Source organism: Lactuca sativa, chromosome 2 (assembly GCF_002870075.4).
Source record: "Lactuca sativa cultivar Salinas chromosome 2, Lsat_Salinas_v11, whole genome shotgun sequence".
Lineage (NCBI taxonomy): Eukaryota > Viridiplantae > Streptophyta > Magnoliopsida > Asterales > Asteraceae > Lactuca > Lactuca sativa.
Window position 1 is genome coordinate 222,182,546 of NC_056624.2, and position 20,290 is coordinate 222,202,835.

General features: G+C 34.9%; 2 long non-coding RNA genes across 4 annotated transcripts; both read right to left on the bottom strand.

Annotated features, from left to right (window-relative positions):
* Positions 1-8,725: 8,725 nt before the first annotated feature.
* On the bottom strand, positions 8,726-11,598 carry LOC128132125 (uncharacterized). 2 transcript variants are annotated; one of them, XR_008230052.1, is made up of 4 exons: positions 11,426-11,598; positions 11,001-11,069; positions 10,183-10,248; positions 8,726-9,415 (listed from the first exon to the last, which is right to left on the bottom strand). It is a non-coding gene; the product is annotated as an uncharacterized LOC128132125 (long non-coding RNA). The 2 variants fall into 2 exon arrangements; XR_008230051.1 differs by having other exon boundaries at positions 11,422-11,598.
* Positions 11,599-15,240: 3,642 nt separating this feature from the next.
* LOC128132126 (uncharacterized) lies at positions 15,241-16,706 on the bottom strand. Of its 2 annotated transcripts, none has more exons than XR_008230053.1 (3): positions 16,534-16,706; positions 16,109-16,177; positions 15,241-15,356 (listed from the first exon to the last, which is right to left on the bottom strand). It is a non-coding gene; the product is annotated as an uncharacterized LOC128132126 (long non-coding RNA). The 2 variants fall into 2 exon arrangements; XR_008230054.1 differs by having other exon boundaries at positions 16,530-16,706.
* Between the last annotated feature and the right edge of the window lie 3,584 nt (positions 16,707-20,290).

Genomic DNA, 20,290 nt, shown 5'->3' on the forward strand with positions numbered 1-20,290 from the left:
ATGCGAAATTAGGGTTTATGAAACCCATTTAGTGATTAGATGGGTTATTATGTTATTACCCGAACGTTTATACCCCAGTAATAAGATGTTTAGAAGTCCAGAAAGTCCCATGATTGGATATCTCGGGATCATACGTAATTTAGAAAGCAGTTACTCGTCTGCATGGCATGGACTCGCCGAGTTGTTCTTCAGACTCGGCGAGTAGCTTGAAGATTTACTGGGACTCGCCGAGTGTTCTTCAGACTCGGCGAGTGGAGTCGGGGTGGCCCCGCGATTCTTCCAGGGGTAACTCGTCGGGTCGAGGAGGATACTCGACGAGTAGATAATGAATCTCAGAAAGTTGGAGGACGTCTAGACTCGCCGAGTCGCCATGGTACTCGCCGAGTCCGGTCAAGTTGACCGTTGACCGTTGACCAGAGTTGACCTAAGTCTGACTTCTTAGGGATAGTCACACTTAGAAGATATAAGTATTAATGAGATATGTGATGTTATAGGGAGGGTGTAGCTCGTCGGATTGTACACGAGTGATTTCAGGATTTGCTAGCTTTCAGCTTTTACGAGGTGAGTCTTCTCACTATACTGTACCCGGAAGGGTTTGACTGTGTGACCGGAAGGTCGGATATGATATGTGATATGTATGCTATATGTGGTAAGTTATTTGTTATATGTGCTATGTATGTTATGGGCCGGAAGGCGATTATATTATGGGCCGGAAGGCAATATGTTATGGGCCGGAAGGCGATATGTTGTGTGATGGACCGGAAAGTCGGCGTGGGTAGGACCGGAAGGTTTACCCAGCAGGGACGGAAGTCCCCTGAGACACATGGACCGGAAGGTCGGGCCTGGAAAGGCGTATGTGCGTAAGTTGTATATTGGGGAACTCACTAAGCATTTATGCTTACAGTTGTTGTACATGAATTTCAGGTACTAGCGAGGACCGTGGGAAGGCGCCGGCGTGATCGATACACACTGAAGACTACTTTTATGATCTTGGGATTTTGGTTATTTGTATTTGACAGAATACTTAAACTATTTATGCCTTGTTTTGAATGGAAATAAATACATTTTTAAAATGAAAAATTTGTTTGAAAATTTGAGTTGTTACATATACCTTGAAAAGGTCTGAAATGAAGCAACAATCCCATATCTACACCTTCTCCTTTGAACCACCACCTTGTTTCAACCTTCACTTCCTTAGAGAATGGATCTAAACACCAAGAATGCTCTCAAGAGGCCTTCCAAACACAAAATCACACAATATCTAAATCAGGGTTTCGTGGGAGCTGCTTGAGGATGAGATGGAGGCTGGTCCCTAAGACATAATGTTCTTTATATAGTGCTCAACCCTAACAATTAGGGTTCTGGGCATCCCGAACGTACGTTGGGCGTACTTCCTGTACGTTGGGCGTATGTCTCCCAACCCACGTTCCACTTTCCATTCCTACGTTGGGCGTACTTACGCGTATGGCACCTTTACATGTATGGCCGAAGTGCAAGCTTTTCCCACCAAGGACCAAATCTACCAATAACTTCAAAATATCATAACTCCCTCATCCTAGGTCCGTTTCCAACGAACCTTATATCCACGAAAAGGTGGTGAGAATCCCTACACTCCTAACAACACACCCAAGCCTTAAAATCTCCCAAGCAAAACCCTAAATTCATAAAAGACCGAGATATCAAATTACGATTATACCCTTGGCTTCCGGAGACACAATCGAATACTTGGATCACTTATACCATGACACCCACATCCGAAATGGGCCAAATACTTCCTTACCCAAAGCCCTAAGCATTGTGACAACTAATGACTGGGCTGCAACCCCAAGCAACGGAGCAAATTCGAAACCGAGTGTTACAACTTTCCCCCACTTAAATTAGATTTCGTCCTCAAAATCTCTCCTTATAAATGTAACTTATCCCAATACAATTTCTACAATAATATGACACATGACATGTTTGACACCATTTCTCACATATTTCCCCATTTTGCCATATTTTCAAGGTTCTTGCATATATATAACTATTTTGGTCCTATACTTTTAGGACTTAAAGCTTCTAATATACTTGTTATATTTGCATTTAGGCTAATTAAGTCTTAAATCATATGTTTTCTTCTTTATATTATAATTATGTAAAAAAATTGTTTTTGTATTGCTTCTAGACACAATAGTAATATGTTATGTCATTTTTACGGTTTATTGCACTAGTTTCAACATATAAATATCATTCTTGAGTATACCATGACTTGTTACGTCGATATGAATATCATTTTAAAATACATAAATGATAAAAAAATTGGTACAATAACTTTAAAAAATAAATTAAAATCGAATTAAAAAATCAAAACCATCAATTAATCAGTTATATGTCTATGTTTTAGAGCATAAAAACAATAAACGTTGTAATAATTGGTTTTATTTTTAAATAAAATCTAAAGTAAAATATTAACAAATAATTAAAACCATTGTTAATGCATAATGCCCATGAAATTTTCAAAGATTTTTTTTGTAGGCGTTCGCATGTATAATGATTTTTAGAGCATAAAAATGATGAATTCTGTTATACTTGTTTTTATTAATAAAAAATAAATTCACTATTTTAAATATTTTGCATATTCATCAACACCGCTTTTGGGGTAATATGAAAAAAAATCGACCGACTTTAAAAGATATGTGTTGAAATTGTAAATTACCATAAATAGGGGAGAAAATCGACAACCCCTAAAATTAGATGTCAAAAGTGTACAACGAAAAAAAGGGACATTGGTCGATAAAATCCAAAAATGTTATGACAATAATGTTAAAGTTGTCAAAGTTGGGAAAATATGATAACAAAATTTTAAAAGATGTTTTTTGTGTTTTTTATGTCAAAATGTAAAAGTTTTGACTACAAGGACGAAAAATTTCAAATTCATTAAAGATTTGTGGCAAAAACACCAAAATATAAAACCTTTGACTGCAAGACCTAAAAGTGTCAAAGTCATTAAAGATTTGTGGCAAAAACCTTAAGGCGCCAAAAGTTAATCAAAAGACAAAAATGTAAATTTTTTGATTTTAGGGACTAAAAGTGTCAGATTCAGCAAACTTTTGTGGCAAAAACCTAAAGCCAAAAAAGTACTATTCCTAAGCTCATTTGGATTATATATATATATATATATATATATATATATATATATATATATATATATATATATATATATATATATATATATATATATATATATATATATATATAGGGGATAGGGAATATACATTACAGCCTCACCTAAGCTTAGGTACTAAACTTCTAAAATATTTCGTTTTAACATGCTAGATATACCCGGTTTGGTTTCACTTGGTAAATATATCATCCTCCACAACATTTCTTTCTTTCATTATCGTTTTACCATCCATGTTTTCTTTCCTCAATCATCGTTTATTACTTTACCCAAGTGAACATTACTAAACCATAAACCCTAAACCCTAAACCCTAAACCCTAAACCTAAACCTAAACACTAAACCCTAAATCTAAACCCTAAACCCTAAACATAAACCTAATCCCTAAACCCTAAATCTAAACCTTGAACCCTAAACCCTAAACCTTATTGTGTCGATCTTGAATTTACATCTTGAAGTATTAATCGTGAATCCATTAACCGTAATTTTTATATAGTAAAACAATGTATTTTCAAGAGGTTTAGTACCTAAGCTTAGGTGGACTGTAATGTATATTCCATTTTCCTATATATATATATATATATATATATATATATATATATATATATATATATATATATATATATATATATATATATATATTATTGCAGCCCAATAGCGACTAGTTGGGTACTTGGGTCCGTTAAACTTTTCATCTGGCATCATACATTCATACCTTACCCGGGCTTTTATACTAATTAGTACATACTTAGGAATTAGGATGAATAAATAGCCCATACCCAAAGTTTTGAATACGATTTGGTGTCCAACAACTACTAAATAATCTAAGTTCACTTCACATTTCTCAAGGCTCTTCCACATGAATATTACAAAGAGCTGAAGGAGACTCTTGTTTTGGAAATGTCTAGTAATTTAAGAGGTTGGGGTAAGTAAAACTTTGTGTAGGTGACCCATGTGACATTTCGTTGTTGTTTTATATGTCGACTTGTTTGTTAATTTCACGTGAAAGAACGTACACGCATAACGTACCCTTCAATACATGGATTGGTACTTAAACGTGTCACCTCTGGAACTATATTTATCGTTGCGCAATCAAATCAATTACTTATAATAATAGACATTTATTTGGTTAAATCTATTAGTACCTCCTAATTGTTTGTTGTACCATATGCGTATTTTTTATGTGATTTGAGTGAGTGGTACATATAGTAAAATCTTATTGACTTAATTATTTATAAAGTAAAATATTAAATTTGTCTATTTTGTGAAAAATACGTGTTTTGTCTTTAATTATATTGTATATTGGATACACTTTTTATGTTGTAATTTTGTTGTGTTTATTGTTCCTACTATAAATGAAAATACTATATTTCAATTATTTATTTATTTATTATTAATCATTAACTAAAAGAATTTTTAAGTAAAATATATCACCTCATACCCACCACTATTGTCATCGGCCACAACCACCAATACTATTGTCGTTGACCATCGACCACTACCACCAACACTTATGATGTTGACCACTACCACCACCACTTTCATCGAATAAATTTTCCACTAACACCACATCTGCAATAAAATCAATACCTAAATCTTAACTGAAATTAGAACCCCATATTGAAATCAAATCCTAAACTCAAATCAAAATTAAATATTGAAAATCAAAACCTTACCTGCAACTCAAATCATAACCTTAAATCAAAACCTAAAACTAGGGAAAATGACATAAAAGCCCTTAAATTTTCACAAAAAATATCTGTTTTACCCTTGGACGTGTTTTAAGTCCAGTAAAATCGGATGTTTTGTTTTATTTATTCATTTAACCCTTTTAGCTGGTTTCCAATGCCAACGAAACCCTTAAGTTTTCAAAAATTATCGGATTTACCCTTAAGTTATAATTTTTTTTTTTTGGATTTACCCTTACCTTGATTGTTATTTTGATTATTTTGATTGTTATTTTGATTATTATTATTATTATTATTATTATTATTATTATTATTATTATTATTATTATTACACTTTTAAATGTATAAAAATATTTTATACATACAATTTTAAATGTATATTTTTTTATTAACTCAAATATATTTTTAAAAATATATATACTTGTATTTAGTATTTATATACATTTGAGAGCCTATGTATTCCTTTAAAAATGTATTTATTTGTATTTAGCAAGTATAAATATCTATTTATTTCATATAAAAATATATTGTGTAAATATAAAAATAAAAATACATATTTATAAGGTTTATATTGTATAAAAGATATAACTATATGTATTTGTACATATTACTAAGTATAAATATGTATTTATTGCATATTTATATGCATACGATGGTTTTTATACAAAATAAATACATATTTATATCCAGTAAATAAAAATAAAAATATTTTTAAATGTATAAATACATTTTTGTTTGTATTTAATAGATATATTTATTTGTATTAAATTGTATTTAATAGATATAAAAATTTATATATTTTGTATAAAAACTATTGTATACATATAAATATGAAATAAATATATATTTATACTTAGTAAGCAAACACCATTTTTTTGGTTGATGAATCATCTTAAGAATTAAAAAAAAAATATTTTGTTTATATGTATTTTACCATATAAATATGTATAAATACATATCATATATATATATATATATATATATATATATATATATATATATATATATATATATATATATATATATATATACATATTTGTACTTAGTAATAAGTACAAATACATATATTTATATCTTTTTATTCAATATAAACCTTATAAATAGATATTTTGATATTTATATGTATACAATATACTTTTATATGAAATACATATATATTAATACCCACTAAATACAAATAAATATAGTTTTAATATATAAATACGTTTTTAAAGGCATACATTAGCTTTCAAATGTATATAAATACTAAATAGAAGTAAATATATTTTTAAATACTAAATACAAGTAAATATGTATTTAAATCTATAAAAATATTGTTATACATTTAAAAACATATTTAATAATATGCGTATAAAATATTTTTATACATTTAAAAACCTATTAAACATATACAATCAAAATAGGGTAAATCCGAACATTTTGAAAACTTAAGGGTATAATTATCATAAATGTTGGTGATTTGTTTCACTAATTTGATTTAAGTGTAATGAGATTACTTTTGTTGACCAAAAGTGATCTTGATAAATATTAAACAAGTAAGGAAGGTGTGGAGTGCACACTTGTTTAAGTTTATTCAAGATTAAAAGTAGACTGTCATTTAGGGGCGAAGCCCCTGAATGAACGGGGGTCCGGGGGCAGCGCCCCTGGAAGCGGGGTCCAAGGGGCGGCAGCCCCTGGCGGGGTCCAAGGGGTAGAGCCCCTGGATGGTATATTTAGAATATTTGACCCGTTTTTGACTTGGTATTAATTCTTATAGAAAACCCGGATTTATGACAGTTTGTTGACTGTTGCCAAACTGTTTTATGACAGTTTTGACAGTTTTCAGACAAAGAAGGTATTTAACCGATTTTGGTCAGTTTTTTCTGGTACTTACGAAAATTCATATACTCATTCTCTGTTATTTTCTCTTTTGAGTCTTATCCAATCAAAGATTAGGGAGTACCACCCCAATACTTTGATTTGATAGTGAAATCACAATTCTCAGAATTTCAAGTCTATTTTATCCTTATTATCTTACAATAAATGCAGTCACAATGCAATAATCGACATTTAATGATCAAAATAAGTTTGCAAATTGACATTTTTACTTTTTTATGAACAATATCTTAAACCTAACTAATTTCAAACTAAAAACGTTAAAAAATTGATTCGATGACTATAATACATGAAATAAATACAAATACGAGTGTTTAATCATCGAAAAAAGATTGACAAATTGAAGATCTTTACCTTTTGATAGAAAGAACAATTAGACCTAACTTCTTTGTAGAATAGATGAAATTCCTTCTTCTATAAGAATCGACGAACAAAACACAGACGATTTAGGAAAAAAATCGGAGAAATAGCTGAGATTTAGAAGCAATTCCATAAAGATCGTAAGAAATCAATATGTTCTCAATGTATACTGTCAACCATAGATACGTTGAAAGACGGAAAGAAAATCAGATGAAATCTCGTTCATAAGAGCAAAGTTACAAAAATACCCCTGAAAGAGGAACACGCGTGTTTTACAGCTCCTAAGCTCAAAAAATGTTCTCATTTTAGAAAATGTATGTTCTCAATGTATACTGTCGACCATATCGAAAGACGGAAGGAAAATCAGATGAAATCTCGTTCATAAGAGCAAAGTTACAAAAATACCATTGAAACAGAAACACGTGTTTTACGGCTCCTAAGCTAAAAAAATGTTCTCAAATGTTCTCAAATGTTCTCATTTGAATATATATATATATATATATATATATATATATATATATATATATATATATATATATATATATATATATATATATATATATATATATATATATATATATATATATATATATATATATATATATATATATATATATATATATATATATATATATACACACACTTTTTATGTGGTAAATTCTTTCGGAATTCGTCATTGCAAAAGGATCAATATTATATGTTAGTGTATGGAATGAATTGTAGTTTTGTTATGATTAATGCCTACATGTGAGTGATATAGGGAGGTGAGGGTTTGAAGGGTATGTACATGATTTGTCCGGAAGGAATGGAGACAATTGCTGTAAATTGGACGCAAACGATGAAGGCGGCAAAGATTGTAGGCAGCTAGCAAAATTGCCAATTTTACAAGAAAGCATATATATAGACTAATTTATCTGTATACAACTTTTATAACATATGTTATTCTTTGATTTAAAATAATTAAAATTATATTAATTTTAAACCAATATAATTTTTGAAATAATTTTACTAGTTACTATAATTGTAAAGTCTTTTATTTATGATTTAGTAGGACTTTAGTTGTTAACTCCTTTATTTATAATTGATTTTTTTTAATAGGAATTTAATTTTAAATCTAATTTAATAATTGAATAGTACTAACAAATTTAGTCTAATAAAGTTTTCAAAAATATTATATTATAATAAGAAACCAATAATATGATATTGTAATATAAAAATAAATAACAGATAAAACAATACACTGTCATTTTCTTATTTAGGCCTTTAGATGTTTGGCCACTAGTCTCAGCTGTTCAAAGAAAAAAAATGTTTGGCCACTAGTTCTATTTTTTTTTATTTTTGTTTATTTGGTTATATAAATATCAATATTGAAAAAAAGATAATCCTTCATTTCTGTGTAGACGTTGTGTGTGGGGGTGGGAGGGTTGTTTGTTTGTTGGCATCATCTCTTTATTAAGAGTTATCTTCATAAATGGTTATCATTGTTTAGGGATATCAAGTTTATTATCTGATTTTTACGGTCTTATAAAAAGTTGTCATGATTTTATGTTGATCTTTCATTCACATGAAAATACTTATTTATCATTTTTAATTTATTTGAGATATCTTTTAACTGAAACTAACTTTTTTTAATCTCCAACCCTAACCGATAAGGCAGTCACATTCATCTCCATACACACACATCTCACTTCTTTCTTCTTCAAAAAAACATCGTTAGCGCTTGGTGCACTGGAGGACTGTCGTGTACCCTTGCTGATGGATGGGGGTATTACATGTGGCTGATAGGGGTGGGAAGGGTGGCCGTTAGTGGTCATTTGAAGGTGTTGAAAGGAAGAATAAGGATGATATTTGGTTGTTTGTGTTGTGGGTTGAAACTAATGCCAAAGAAGGTGAAGAAGGTTGGTGAAGATGACGTTAGTAGTGGTTGTAATTCCCGAGGTGCTCTATTAACAGCGGAAGTTCGACAACGGCAACGTTGACCGACGGCGGCCCTCTCTTGAAGATGAGCATTGTAAGATAGGAGTGGGGGTGGCGGTAGGGGTAGGGGTAGTATTTATATTTTGTTTTTTTAATTGTGCAATATAAAGAATGTACGAACCACAATAAAATTGAAACTGCAGTGACCATTTATGAAGATTTGTAATGTCCCAAAAGTTAAAAAGAGATTTTTCATTTTTAAAATAGAATAAAGAGTTAAACATTTGCTTCAAAAACCATTATGTAACATTCATTTTATTGAAGTCATCCAATATCAGGGTTAAGTTTACAAAACTACGGAAATGAACATCTTTGATGCGTGTGTACAGTCACGCCGATCTCTTCTTACGAACGACCTGCGAAATGTTTAATCCACAACCGTAAGCATAAAACTTAGTGAGTTCCCTAATATACCACATATTCCATTAGTCATACAATGCATCCACACAAGAGTTCGACTCTAGCGCCGAACAACAAAATCTCATATTTACATAAACATACGTAACAAACATACATGAAGCAATCGGTCTGTGTGACAACTGGAAAACTTGGAGTCGAACTAAGACAAAAGATGTGCCATGTATGAGTGAAACCACTTCTTAACTTTGTTGCATTGTATCAGCTATAGCCATGAGGGCATGTTTTATAAAGTTAATAAATATGTGCATATTGAAACCCATGTTGATTTAAGTTAATATAAGTCAACATATGTAACACCTGGTTCCTGATATGCTTTTAACTCTTTAATTTATTTATTTTGGAAGTGTAACTCGACGAGTTGGTGGCCCTAACTCGTCGAGTAGAGGGCAAATTATGCGTGGGGTTTAAGCTATCCACTCGATGAGTCAAGAGCCCTCGACTCGATTAGTAGATTGGCCAGAATGAAACCCTAATTTCAGGGTTTTGCTGTGACATCCCCATTTTCACGGCCAGAAAAGACCGATGTTGTTTATGCTTTATAAAAATCAAAGTACTTCATTTTATAAAAATGTTGCGGAATTTGTTCCCAGAAAAACATGGTAAATACGTTATTAAAACATTTTCGAAGAAACGTATTTATTTCATTTTAAAACGTTTGGGATGTCATCGTTAATACAGAAACATAAGCATAAACAGAACTTACAATTATTTACACTAGTGATCTACATCTCTTTAAATCTCTCAGTGTAGTGTCACTTCATATCAACACCTGTGATATAAATAAACTGAGTGGGTCAGGTTGGGAAACCTGGTGAGTACATAGGGTTTTCAACCCACAATAATATAATTATTATGTTTAAACAATCAAATAATCAACCCAATTACCCATCCCCATTATCTTCTTTATTCTTAAGGATCTACCCTAAGAATCAGCTATTTCTCATTCATTCATTCCTAAGGATCATCCTAAGGAAACAACATGAAGTCCATTGTTGCCAATGACACTTTGGTCAAGCGCAGCTGCTAATCTTGTCACTTAGGCACAGCTGCCAGAATTGGGACATTTCCTATGAGGCGCTTCTGCCGGTATTGACCTTTTAACGCCACTGTCATGGTCATAAGGCTCCCTATTAGGCACAGCTGTTGATATTGTCCTTAGAGCGCAGCTGCTAGGACGTTTACCGTAGATCTAAAACATCTACGGGTTGTGGCGCAGCTGCCAGTGCTCATCTATAGGGTACTTGGTCCACTGCTGCCAATGTATTACCTATAGGGCACTAGGTCCGTACTACTAATGTTCCTCTATTTCAGCTTTTAGCCCTCATCATTCATCTACCCATGTTTTACGCAACATATTTTGTAGATATAAAATACTTTATACAGTTTAAATCATTTAAAACATGTATAAAAATCTTTCACCAGCATAGACAGCAAGTATTAAGACAATATGCACACATAACACGTAATTTATATTAAAATACTTCATATCTATGTGTAAGATGAAAGGGACCATGCACTCACTTGAGAAGGTGGTGACTCGGTACTCGGACAGCGCTTCGTTTACTTTAAAATAATTTCCTTCGACGAAACCTAGTATTATTACCACTAGATTTTAGTCTAAGATTTACCGTGACTAATTATTAGTCTTATTATTATTATTATTATATAAGCGTTTAAACAATACTTTCCAACCACTATGTACAGACAGGGGCCAGACATAAAACACCGGAGGGCAGGACCATTTTGGCATATAGCACTTCTGAAATCCAACAACCCTATGCGGCCCTTTAAACCAGATTCCCCGTACCGCGAGTAGTTAAAAAGATATTATAACGACACTTATATAATTCATAATAATAGCTCAAATATTTATTATAAATTTATAATAACAATACTAATTTTAAATATAAACTATATTTAAAATAGGATAAGCATAACTTACTTACAAGGGGATTTTAGCTAGGAGTCGGGCTCTGTAGGGGCAGAACTTCGTCGCTGAATCTTTCTAAGAAAGATTCGTGCAGCGCTTCAGCGCTCACCTTACTATACTAAAACTACAGAAAGAGAAGTCGAATCACGAGGGACCGAAATGCTCGGGGGATAAGGAGAGAAAGACTCTTGAATCAAGAGAGTGGTGCAAGAAATATGAGAGCCCAAGCCTCTTATTTATAGTAATTGAATTTACAAAAACTACCCTCCATAATTACTTAATGACCTTATAGTTATATAAACAACTAAACACCCCTTTATAATACTATTTTAAATAGATTTAATGATATTTGCACTAAACTAATGTCGAAAGAACTCAACATTAGTCTTATAATGACCGCATCGTCGATACCTTTCTAATGATATATACATATGTATATATATGTGTACGTATATATGATTTATACTTTATTTTAATACGTAAATATGCTATTATAATTTGTAACTCGTTCATACGAACTCCGTTTTTGACGTTATTTATATCCACGCGTAGGTGGAGACGTACTCTACAACTTTCGTTTAGACTCTGTCGGCTAATTTTGACTTTATTTTTAAAGTTATATTTTTAACAGGTCGAGACAGGATTGGTCTGTTAAAATCTCATAACTTCTTCATCCGATGTCCATTTTCGTCTGTCTTTTTATTGTTACACTAATAATAATGAGATCTTCAATTCTCGTTTAGGTTGTGTCGGCTAAAAATCGCTCGATCTAATATTCGAATTTCGGACTGTACACTGCTAATCCGAAACTTCGAAAAATCGTAACTTCTTCATACGAAGTCGGATTTGGGCGTTCTTTTTATCGAAGTTCTTAGTTTAACATATTATACGACTTTCGTTTAGAGCGCTAAATCTAAATCTCGCTCTATCATAAATTTACTATTTACGCTTCTCGGCGCCGTGCCGGTTCCGACGCGAAACTTCGACGGGTCATAACTTCTTCGTTATAACTCGGATTTCGGCTTTCTTTATATGTACGGAAACCCTGTGACATATTATACAACTTGGTTAAGATTATTTATTCTAAATAATCTTTTTGTCGAAAAGTCGTTTTCGACCCCTATTGCCTCTAAATTGACTAGCCCGGATCTGCAGGCGTTACAATTATCTCCCCCTTTGGATGATTACGTCCCGGAATCATCAACGAAACAGGGTCATATAATGACTCCATACGTCATCTCTTCATCCTAGGTAATAATTATAACTTCTATATTCCTTCAATTCTATCTCTTAAACTCATTGACTGTAAGAGTACTCGATCGTGCACCTGCTCTCTACCTCAGGTTAGACTCCAAATTATGACCTTCAAGTCACAATCTCGATCCTTGCTGGATACGGACTTGAGATAAGTTCTTTTATTACTACTATAGATCGATGTGTCATATTCTAATGACCTATCATCGTATGTTGCAACACTTAGACTTAGGTCTCTTAGAGTTAAATTCTAAAACAGACTATGCATTCCTTCATGTTCTAATGTGATATAATCACACTTTAACATTAGGAATTTCTAGCCACCAACTTCCTTAACAACGAGTGTGATACTTCTATTGATCGCTTTGATTTCAACCGTTTGGTTTAAGTCGGACGCTACATCAAACTTGGTTCTCTGAACCACACAACATACTCATCGTAGTCGGACTCGATTCGATACGACCACTAGGGTCGGAATATCAACAATCTTCTTAGTCATTACCGAAACGATGGTAACAACACACACGAAACCAATTACTAGCTTCTTGGTAACCTTGTGACTTTCCCTGATCCAAGTGTGAGTCCTGTGCTTCCGGTAGTATAGGCCTCTACTACCATTCACACCTACTCATACTCGTCTCAGGTATTGTCCCATAGTTTTCCAAGTCACCACACAAGAAAATCATATAACAGCTTAACACATCAGATATCAAAACGAAGGTTTTTATTATTCCTTGAAACTATTACATAGGTGTTCAAGTTCACCCTAGAATATGCCTCTAACAGGCTACATCATACGATTCTATGGCTACCTCATAACTCGATCTTTGGATGTCAAGTTGTCACTCCTGAATCCTCGCATTGTTATCTGCTTCGTCAAGGATCATTTGAAATGCTCTCGCCTTTGGCTTTGGCGGCACATTTGGCTTTGTAGCCCCCTCTCTCTTTGGGCAATCTTGCTTGAAGTGTCCTTCCTCATTACATTCGTAACACACCCTTTTATTGAATTTACACTCGTTGGCATAATGCCCATGCTTCCCACACTTGAAACAAGTTACTTCCTCACTGCATTTTCCAGAGTGTTTCTTTTTGCACTTCTCGCACCATCTTTCTTCACTCCCTCCTCCTCTAAACTTCCTGGTACTTGATTTGCTTCTCTCATCGGGCTTCGTAGACCCCTCAAACTTCCTCTTTTCGCCAACCTCGGTCTTGTTGGCGGCTCTTCCCTTTATCATCTCCTCAACCGACTTGGCAGCCCAGATAGCTGCCTCCAAAGTAGGTGCCTGACACACTGGCACTGCATATTCCCATGGAAGTCCTTTTGCGTACTTGTCAATTTTTGTCAGCTCATCCGGAACAAGACGTAAGGCGAACTCCATCTTCTCTGTGAAGTTGTTGGTGTATTCATCAATAGACATGCTTCCTTTCTTTAAGGTAAGGAATTGGTTTTCTAGCTCGAGCAGATTTTGGGCTGAGCAGTACCTACGTTTGAAATGCACCAAAAATTCTGCCCATGTCAGTTGCAGGGGCTCATTGGGGCTCAGCGTCTTTCCCAAGGTATTCCACCATCGTACAGCGCCTCCTCGAAACTGACGCACTGCAAACGTGGTCTGTTGTTTTCCCTTGCAACCGCACGTTATGAAAGCTAATTCCATCTCCGAGATCCAATCCATGACCCCGATCGGATCCTCCTTTCCAGTGAAAGTCGATGGCTTGCAAGTCAGAAAATCCTTGTACTTGCATCCATTCCTCTCGACTTCGTCATCTTGGTTGTTTTGTCGAACTATTGGTGGGTTGACTTGACCAACAGTCCCACTGTAGTTTCCTTCCTCAGTCTGCCCTTCGTTCAACTTGGGCCGTTCGATCTGAATTGTCGCTTCCTCACGATTTTGCTGGAGCAAACGTCTGGTTTCTTCCATTTGACGATCCAACATTGCTTGGATCATCGCTTGCACTCCTGCCATCGTTATTGGCTCAGCAGCGGCTACCACAACCGGTATTTGCTCAATCGATGGGGGTTGATCTCGGTTCCCATTTGCATTCACGTTTTCGCTACGGGTTCTTGCCATCTTGATCTATACGCCGAATAAGGTGAATCTAGACCTTTACTTAGGATTGACGTTTAAATCATTCTTATCACTCCAAAACGTTTATATGCTAGTTCTAATATCGTAGTTAAACGCTTAGAATCCTAAACACATAAGGTTTCCAGATCCGGTCGGCAACAAACCATAGATCCGAACAAATAACAGCATATCAGGCACAAGCATTTAGCACATAAAAGCATTTTAGGCACAATTCCTAAAATAAGCTAGTGCTCACACCTCACAATCATCGCTTAGCATTCTAAGTTTAAGTCTAGAAATAAATCCATATTCCTAGTTCGCTTAAACTAATGCTCTGATACCAACTGTGACATCCCCATTTTCACGGCCAGAAAAGACCGATGTTGTTTATGCTTTATAAAAATCAGAGTACTTCATTTTATAAAAATGTTGCGGAATTTGTTCCCAGAAAAACATGGTAAATACGTTATTAAAACATTTTCGAAGAAACGTATTTATTTCATTTTAAAACGTTTGGGATGTCATCGTTAATACAGAAACATAAGCATAAACAAAACTTACAATTATTTACACTAGTGATCTACATCTCTTTAAATCTCTCAGTGTAGTGTCACTTCATATCAACACCTGTGATATAAATAAACTGAGTGGGTCAGGTTGGGAAACCTGGTGAGTACATAGGGTTTTCAACCCACAATAATATAATTATTATGTTTAAACAATCAAATAATCAACCCAATTACCCATCCCCATTATCTTCTTTATTCTTAAGGATCTACCCTAAGAATCAGCTATTTCTCATTCATTCATTCCTAAGGATCATCCTAAGGAAACAACATGAAGTCCATTGTTGCCAATGACACTTTGGTCAAGCGCAGCTGCTAATCTTGTCACTTAGGCACAGCTGCCAGAATTGGGACATTTCCTATGAGGCGCTTCTGCCGGTATTGACCTTTTAACGCCACTGTCATGGTCATAAGGCTCCCTATTAGGCACAGCTGTTGATATTGTCCTTAGAGCGCAGCTGCTAGGACGTTTACCGTAGATCTAAAAAATCTACGGGTTGTGGCGCAGCTGCCAGTGCTCATCTATAGGGTACTTGGTCCACTGCTGCCAATGTATTACCTATAGGGCACTAGGTCCGTACTACTAATGTTCCTCTATTTCAGCTTTTAGCCCTCATCATTCATCTACCCATGTTTTACGCAACATATTTTGTAGATATAAAATACTTTATACAGTTTAAATCATTTAAAACATGTATAAAAATCTTTCACCAGCATAGACAGCAAGTATTAAGACAATATGCACACATAACACGTAATTTATATTAAAATACTTCATATCTATGTGTAAGATGAAAGGGACCATGCACTCACTTGAGAAGGTGGTGACTCGGTACTCGGACAGCGCTTCGTTTACTTTAAAATAATTTCCTTCGACGAAACCTAGTATTATTACCACTAGATTTTAGTCTAAGATTTACCGTGACTAATTATTAGTCTTATTATTATTATTATTATATAAGCGTTTAAACAATACTTTCCAACCACTATGTACAGACAGGGGCCAGACATAAAACACCGGAGGGCAGGACCATTTTGGCATATAGCACTTCTGAAATCCAACAACCCTATGCGGCCCTTTAAACCAGATTCCCCGTACCGCGAGTAGTTAAAAAGATATTATAACGACACTTATATAATTCATAATAATAGCTCAAATATTTATTATAAATTTATAATAACAATACTAATTTTAAATATAAACTATATTTAAAATAGGATAAGCATAACTTACTTACAAGGGGATTTTAGCTAGGAGTCGGGCTCTGTAGGGGCAGAACTTCGTCGCTGAATCTTTCTAAGAAAGATTCGTGCAGCGCTTCAGCGCTCACCTTACTATACTAAAACTACAGAAAGAGAAGTCGAATCACGAGGGACCGAAATGCTCGGGGGATAAGGAGAGAAAGACTCTTGAATCAAGAGAGTGGTGCAAGAAATATGAGAGCCCAAGCCTCTTATTTATAGTAATTGAATTTACAAAAACTACCCTCCATAATTACTTAATGACCTTATAGTTATATAAACAACTAAACACCCCTTTATAATACTATTTTAAATAGATTTAATGATATTTGCACTAAACTAATGTCGAAAGAACTCAACATTAGTCTTATAATGACCGCATCGTCGATACCTTTCTAATGATATATACATATGTATATATATGTGTACGTATATATGATTTATACTTTATTTTAATACGTAAATATGCTATTATAATTTGTAACTCGTTCATACGAACTCCGTTTTTGACGTTATTTATATCCACGCGTAGGTGGAGACGTACTCTACAACTTTCGTTTAGACTCTGTCGGCTAATTTTGACTTTATTTTTAAAGTTATATTTTTAACAGGTCGAGACAGGATTGGTCTGTTAAAATCTCATAACTTCTTCATCCGATGTCCATTTTCGTCCGTCTTTTTATTGTTACACTAATAATAATGAGATCTTCAATTCTCGTTTAGGTTGTGTCGGCTAAAAATCGCTCGATCTAATATTCGAATTTCGGACTGTACACTGCTAATCCGAAACTTCGAAAAATCGTAACTTCTTCATACGAAGTCGGATTTGGGCGTTCTTTTTATCGAAGTTCTTAGTTTAACATATTATACGACTTTCGTTTAGAGCGCTAAATCTAAATCTCGCTCTATCATAAATTTACTATTTACGCTTCTCGGCGCCGTGCCGGTTCCGACGCGAAACTTCGACGGGTCATAACTTCTTCGTTATAACTCGGATTTCGGCGTTCTTTATATGTACGGAAACCCTGTGACATATTCTACAACTTGGTTAAGATTATTTATTCTAAATAATCTTTTTGTCGAAAAGTCGTTTTCGACCCCTATTGCCTCTAAATTGACTAGCCCGGATCTGCAGGCGTTACATTTGCACCCTATTTAAACTCCTTAACCCCACCCCTTGGCCTCGTTTCTAGCCTCTTTGTCCCAAACCCTAATCCACGAAACCCTAAAGTTTTCTTTGAAAGTGTGAGCCATTTTGAGTGGTATTTGTGTGATTTTGAAGCTTGTGGAGGAAGAAGAAGATATAGGGCTCAAGGGGGGGAAAGAGTAGATCTAGAAGCTACACTCTATTTGCTACATTTTATGGTAATCAGGTTTCTATCTTGGCTATTGGTTCATTAGATCTCTTTATGTGGGTTTTTGGTCCAAGATTGATAGCTTTTGGAAAATGATCGACCCAAGTGGGTATTCTTCCAGATCTAGGACCTACAGGGGCTGTTATGACATAAAGGTGAAAAATTTATGCCATTGGAGCCCCCATGCAAGCCATAGAGTGTCATATTGGCCTTTTTAGCCCAAAAGGCCATGCATGTGGGGAAAAGTGGGAACTTTACGTGTCCAAGTAGTGTTAGGGGTTTTTAAGGACCAAGTTCTAGGTCCCAAAGAATTAGGGTTTGAGCTAAACCCTTTAAGAAGTGGTATTAATGGGTAAAGTCAGAAACTTTACCCTTAAAAGGACATTTTTAGGGTTTATGTGATGTATGAAGCTTGGATTTGAAATGTAGTGGCTTAATCCATCAAGATAGCCCAAACAGACAAGGGAACTCGACGAGTCCAGAAAGGGAATCGATGAGGTAAAGTCGGGTTGTCCCGATTCTATGCTAGGTAGAACTTGACGAGTTTGTGAAGGGACTCGACGAGTTGACTCGGTTGGCCACGAGTCTGAGTAGTATAGGAACTCGCCGAGTTAGGAAGTAACTCGACGAGTTGAGTTGACTGAGAGTTGACCTTGACTTTGACTTTGACCAGGGGTAAATTGGTCATTTTACCCTAAGAAGGATTATCAGATTTTTGATTAAGTGTTATTGTGAAATTGATAGTCGGGGAGTCATTGGAGCAACCATCAAAGATTCCTCACACGAGATTTCACCGCTAGTATAAGAGGTGAGTTTTCCTCCAGTAGGAACAGGTCTAAGGCACCAAGACCGGACCGTTTAGCCAGTAGTAGTTTCGGACTATGGTCCGATGTCGTGTGGGGCCCGATGTAGGTTTATATGCTTTTCCGGATTTCGATCCGATGCGGGGGTGGTCCCGAGGAATGCTTGCATGCTTGTATGCTTGATGTCTTTGTGATTCTTGCATGTGTTTGTATTGTATCTTTTTGGACTGCGGTCCGATGTCGGGGGCGGTCCCAAGGAATGTTAGCATGTTACCGGATTACGGTCCGATGCCGGGTGGGGCCCGAGGAATGTTTAAAGGTTAATGTTATATGCTTAGGTTTATGTGTATTACTGATTATGCTCATATGTATTCCGAGATGTGCTCGATGCCGGGCGGGGCCCGATGTCGAATAGGGTTCGATGTCGAGAAATCCGATGCCGAGCTTGACTCGATGTAGTAGGGGCGGGGCCCAAGATATGTTTATGTGTTATGTGTATGGTATGCGGTAGTTGGGGAGACTCACTAAGCTCCGTGCTTACAGTTTTCAGTTTTGGTTTCAGGTACTTCCTTTAGTAAGGGGAAGAACTCGGGATGACTGCGTGACACACACCACTGTTTTTAGCCTGGGAGGATTTACTCTGATTTTTGATACATGGTTTTGATACATTGTTAGATATGATGATATTTTGAGATACATGATTATGATTTTTACGTGATGGATAATATTGATGGTTTTATTACTGATTTAAAATGAAATTTTTAGTCCATATTTTTGGGATGTTTCAACATAAGTCAAATAGTTAGTTCTTAAGGCATGAATTATACTATGTATGGAGGGGTTTTCGTTTTTTAGGCCCAGTACCAATGAGTTTTCGGTCACATAGGACCGAAATCATCTTCATGGAAGTACACCATGACCGAAAACACTAGTTTAAGGCCCATTAAGGCCGAAATCCCTTCAACATGGACCGAAATCTCATTCCTGGATTATACTAGGACTGAAAACAACATTATGATGAGTATACAAGGGGATTTCGGTCATGCCTTGATCGGAATCACCCCCCATTTTGGCCGAAATCACCCAAAAGGTGGCCAAGTGGTACCACTTGATTGATTAAATTAGCTTCCCAATGTGATAATTCCATTTACAAATGTAAACATCAACTCACTGTTACTTCATTATCTCTTAATACCCTCCTATATAAAACACGACTTAGGACTCCTCCCCCCTTCACAATTCAAAAACCCATTCACAGTTAAAGATATTTCGAATTTAGTTTTCTCTCAAGATCAAACATTCTTAGGAGATCATATTCCTTCAAGCGTTGTCCTTAAGGATTTTGGTAAGTATTTTTATATATAACCTAGTATTTCACATTCTTTAATATTAGTTTCATATTATTCACACATTATTATGTGTTAAAAACTCTTAGGATTCAACCATTTTCAAGTGTTCGTAACTTAAAGATCGTCACCGTCATCTCGTTATCAAACCGCAACCACACATAAGGTGAGTTCATACCCCTACATTTTTCAAGACTTGTTCTATTTTTTATGGCTGGGGGGGGGGGGGGGGTACAAGAAACACATCAG